The 5652-nt window shown below is 29.7% G+C and overlaps 1 protein-coding gene across 2 annotated transcripts in view; it reads left to right on the top strand.

Moving 5' to 3' along the window:
• LOC106692901 (uncharacterized) overlaps window positions 1-5652 on the top strand; it is a gene marked incomplete in the record, with an annotated part of 226376 nt that overhangs the window by 149496 nt on the left and 71228 nt on the right. For both annotated transcript variants that reach the window (XM_067048739.1, XM_067048738.1), the window contains 1 exon segment: window positions 4974-5010.

Genomic DNA, 5652 nt, shown 5'->3' with positions numbered 1-5652 from the left:
TCTAACACAAATAATTTTTCGTACTCTTCCTCCTTATCAAATATTTTTCAAATCAATTCCAACATGTTGGTAGATAAATTTTAGGCAAATAGATTTTTTTCCTTGTCTGTGAAAAATTTTTTGAGAGCAGTATTAAAAAAAATCGGAAGTGAGGGCTCGGCTAGCCCCCCCCTTGGTGCTGCTAGGGTTAATGACCACAAGGTTGATCAACTGGAAAAGTTCAATTATGAACTGCTTTCCTTTCTCTAAGTAATTATTTAGAAGGCTGTGTCCAATTAGGAGTTGGCTTTCATCCTTATTACATCCCTCCGCCGCCATATTTAGCATTTATTACAATATTATGAAAGCAGGCCTGCTAACACATATATTACAGTGTTTAGATTATTACATAACGAAATCGAATCTATTTAATGTTGTACCAATTTCCAAATAAAACTAAGATTTTGCCAAGAATTTAGTAAAACTCTGGTAACTTAGTGACCTGTTTCTGGTTTATAGTTTTGTTATCCAGGTTACCAAGGATACCAGAAACTGAGATAACTCTCGGTAAATCGTGCTAGTGGTCTCGAAAATTCAAATAAAATATTGGTTTAACTTCATATTTAACTTCCCAACCACCCAAATCCACTTGTTTCTAACCTGGCTTCTCCTTCGTTACCTAATAATCCTCCTAGACGTCTGAAAAGAAGATGGCTTCGAGATCTTCTGTTCTAGAAATGTTTTTGGAGTTCTATCAATGGGTAAATTCTCCACATGTTTGTATCATGTCACGATGTCACCTACAGCAAATTTATTGTATTTATGTTATAGCGTTGTAATAACGATAAAAAAAATAAATAAAAAAAAATTCATATTTATTACATTTTTCAGTTTTTTATTACATTACTTACGCACACCTAAGATAAGTAACATTTATCATATTATAGTTACCATAAAACAATTGCAATGTTTAATCAGTAAATCATAATTTATCTGAACAAATATTGAAATTCTTTTTTAATTCCCTCGATGCTCCTTATTACGTCACAAATAAACTCATTCACAAAGACCTTAACCTCCCATTCGATACAGAATTGGCCCAAAACAGATATGCGTCTTTTTATTCCAAACTCCTTAACCATCCTAACCCATTAATTCTTAATCTTTCATCCTTAACAATCCCTGATAATCCTTCGAGGCGTCTGAAAAGAAGATGGCCTCGAAGCCTTCTAGTTTAAATTAATGTTTGAAGTACCACTAATGGGTGGTTCCTTCCCAAGATTTTCAAGTGTATATGAAACATACTACATATTTACCTATTGTATTATTTTGTACAGTTGTAAATTACAATAAATAAACATTAAAAATAAAAAATAAAAAAATTTAATTCATTTCAAATTTCATCCACAGGAACAAATTATTATTATTAAAAAAAAGAGCCTATAATAATGAATCAAAACATGCATTTCATTTTAACTTAATATTGGAAGATGATAGTTGACAGTATGTAGTAAATTGTAACAAGATAGCCCGGGTTGCGGTCAATAAAGGTATCAAAATAGTGAAATAAATCTATTTATTGTTAACCTGACAACAATAAATAGTTCTCTTTTAATATTTTGATAGCTTTATTGATCGCCACTCGGACTATCTTCCTACAATAAATTAACTTAAGCTAACATGAAATAAATAGAAAACTTGGAAAAGTTTCTTGATTACGTTGATTATGTTTTATCGTCAGTGCAATTATATTGAAATTGTCGTTGCAGCGTAACAAGAGAAACCCGAATTTCACACCTAAATAGGAGTAAATTCTCTTAGGATTGGTAAAACAATATATCAATATCATCGAAAGTAAAAAAAAAAATATGCTGTAACATTCAAACGAATACTAAAATATTGGGGGGAAATATAAAAAGAGTTCAAAACAAACCAAGGACGTCTTATAATTTAAGTAATAAGGATATATAAATATTCCAACAACCATTCTAATTATATAGTTTTAGTTTAATGCCTTTCTTTTTTAATACAAATTTCTAGTTGTATATTCTTATAGACCTAGACTTATCATATGTTAAAATGCAAGGTGGGACGAAACGTTAATTCATAAAGTTATTTTTATTGATTTTTTACCAGAATCCGAAGCCATTTTTCTATAATAAAATAAAAGATAGAAGATGACCACGAGATCTGCTAATATAAAATGTCATTAGAGTGGTACCAATGGGTTATGTCTCTACACACCTGTAACTCTCCATTTTAACTAATATCAAATTTACTGAATGTATTATATAATATACAGTTGTAAATTTCAATAAAGATATTAAAAAAAATAAATTAAAATAAAAAATGGTTTAAAAGATGCTGTAATTCAGAAGTGACAAAAAGTTGATAATAAAATATGGAAACAAAATGCAATATATTTGCCAGTGTATTCCTAGTGAAGTTTGTGACATAACTTACAATATTACTTGTAAATGAGTATACGAAGCTGGTATTATACTGAAAAATAAATTATATCGATGTCAGATTATCGAGAAGTATTATCTGATATCGATTTATTTTAACGATTGGATCAGTTGCTTTTTATGTAATTCAAAATAAGGCTATTCGTTGTTCGAATCAGGAGCCTTATTGGAAAAAAAAATGTAATTTTCCAGATCTAGTCCTAATAGCAGCTGATGACAAATAGTAAACGAGAAAATTGCAAATATTTGGCGAAATAGTTCCAATTGAGCAAAAATACTTTCTAATGCGAATAAGTAAGAGGTAAATGTATTATTGTTTCAGTTTAAAAAATTGTTTATGTTTGTATCGTTCTATAACCGCAAATTTAGATTTATCCTTAGTTATACGTTTATCGTTGCCCACGCTCAGCGGAGAAGGGGGCGAGTTAAAGTCAAATATAATCGCAAAAGGAAAAGACAAAACAAAATAATAAAGAATAAATTACTTCTTAAGCGCCACGTTATTTTTCTTGGAAATAACGAAAACCCCGAAGCATTATGCCCACAATATAGCTAAAATATACCCCTATATAAACAATTGTTGAATTATAACCACTGGCGAATACGTTTACAAGTAGATAACAGAAAACTTAGGGGTGTTACCTATTCCGTGAACAACAAAAAAATTAAAGTAAATTAACAAGTTGAAAGCAGAGAAAGAACAGCAGAACTATATGTACAAAAGTTTAATAATAAGAAATAAAAATATATACAGAGAATGAAAAAGGAAAAAAAAAGAATTTTTATCAATTAATAAAACAATTAAAACTTAAAGGTTGACTTAAAATTAACCTTAATAACTATATTTACATTATTATCCAAAAGAGTATAAAAGCGAATATAAAATAAAAACAAAATAAAATTTAGTTCAAACTCCACTTCTGTTGTTAATGGCCGTCTATTGAAGTAAACACCATAATTTTGAAAAACAAAACATATATGACAACATTTCTCATATGGTGCTATTTCGGTTCAAACAGTAAAGACAGAGGGCCTTTAAACTATTACCACTTCACATTGAACAATCGTAACGTGTTCCAAAATGAAACTGTCACCTTCACAAAAACAAAACCCACTCGTCTAAAAACATATCGCTCGTGTTTTGTTTTCACCATGACAACCGTAACACCTCTTGTCTACACAGATCTCGCCAGTGTTTTTATTTCACCATGGCAACCGTAACACCTCTTGTCTACACAGATCTAGCCAGTGTTTTTATTTCACCATAACAGTTCCCGACCGTAGTAACAGTTCCCAAAGCGAATAGAATTTCACTGCAAGTTGAAATTAATTTCCTAGCTGATATTTGGCTGTGATCAGTTCAGTATAAATTTCCGGATACTCTGTTAATAAAACAATTTATGAAATAAAAACATTTTATTCAAAATATTCATCAACTTTTCAATCTCAGAACTGAAAAATTAAAGGATTTGTGAAGAAATGAAGTCAAAAAATACATTTTTAATCTGGGTATAATTTTCAAAAATTTTACCTTCAAAAAAGTTATCGAAATTTTTGAACAGATATAATTCGGTTCGAGATAACTTTGGTGAATAAGGTGGGTGTGGAATGACTTCATAACACATCTCATGTAAGAGAATAGGTCCCTTCAGGTTAACCAATGAAGGTTGTTTTTGACGCATTGGTACATTAATGTTTTCGATGCATTATGTCAATATCACTGTAATACGATGTTGATGTGATGGTTTTACCTCTTTGTAATAAAGAGGAACAAATTATTCCTGCCATTGGGTATCACACAGAAAGCAATAATTTGTCTGGATGCAAATTTAGTTTTGACAGAGATCCCAGTCTTTCGTCGATATTTAACCATTGACTTGATCATATATAATCTACTTTTCATCCCATGTGAATATCCTTTCGGGAAAGGCTCGTTTTTATTCTAGTGAGCAGTGAAGAATGTGAATGAACCCCATGAAGAATTAAGGGTGCAATACTTTGTAAAGACAAGTGTACTGTCACTAGACCAACAGTTGTGCAAGGAGGTTATTTGGTCAGAATCACGCTTGACCACCAGATTTTTACCCAATTAAGGGTACCCAATTCAAAGCCTGGGTGGACCACAGGAGTTGACTCACGGCTACAGTGTAACAGAAAATAATTTTCTGCCCAGCCGGATTCGAATTCGGGTCCTTGGAATTAGTAGCCACGTACTTTACTCCGTGGCTACCGCGCTCCCAAATACATATATACGTCTCCACTTTTTTTTATTATTAGGAATGGAATTTAATTTGTACACTGAAATATACAATAAATATTTATTGTATATTTTAATTATACATTTTTTCTGATAATATATCAAAACCATCTAACCCTTAATCAGCCCTAATTTCATGTCAAGTACATGCTAATTAAGGGTCTTTACATTTTATAGATGAGTTGAAGCAAAAACTTCAGCTTCATGGTTTACACTAATCTTAAAAGGTTTACAAAAAATTTACTGACCATACTTTTTAATTTTTTCAGGTGATCTTCAATTGGGAAACATTTTAAAAACAAATTGGTGAGTAAACAACTTAATTTTAGAATACTGAAATATAATTATAAATTAAAAAATATATTTGTCACTCTTGTGTATATAAAAACCTTAAATCCTAAGAGGTAAAAATAATTGAATTGCTGTATAAAATATCCCAGAATTGAGAATAAAGCATTACAAATTACAATTCCTTGGCAATTGTAATTGAAAAAATGAAGTGAATTGTAATTGTAATTTTAATTGCAATTAATTCTTGAACTTCCATTTACAATTTTAAGTTGAACTTATTTAATTACAATTAACATATATATTTTTATCGAATTGATATTTTTCTTCTAAAATTTTATTGTAATTAAGATTATAAAAAATTAAGACAATAAAATAAAAATCTGCTAAACAATAGCTCAAAAATATAAAAATTATGTTCAGTTTAAGATTTAGCGCTGGTTTATTGATTTATTTTATCTTTTCTGACTTCTAATATTTAAGAGTCTATTACAAGCAATGATCCTTATGATATAAGACCTTACATTTAAAAAAACAATAAAATAAATTCATTATTTTATCATTGTTGTGACCTGAAAAATATTCTGTTATTTGAGTATATCAGCCATATAATAGTTTGTTTTGGAGTTAATAAACAACAAATACTAAAGTTTATTTATT

This window comes from Halyomorpha halys, unplaced genomic scaffold (genome assembly GCF_000696795.3).
Source record: "Halyomorpha halys isolate HHAL.00 unplaced genomic scaffold, Hhal_1.1 Scaffold76.1, whole genome shotgun sequence".
Taxonomy (NCBI): Eukaryota; Metazoa; Arthropoda; class Insecta; order Hemiptera; family Pentatomidae; genus Halyomorpha; species Halyomorpha halys.
The sequence above is the reverse complement of the archived record's forward strand: the minus strand, read 5'-3'. Positions and strand labels throughout refer to the sequence as shown.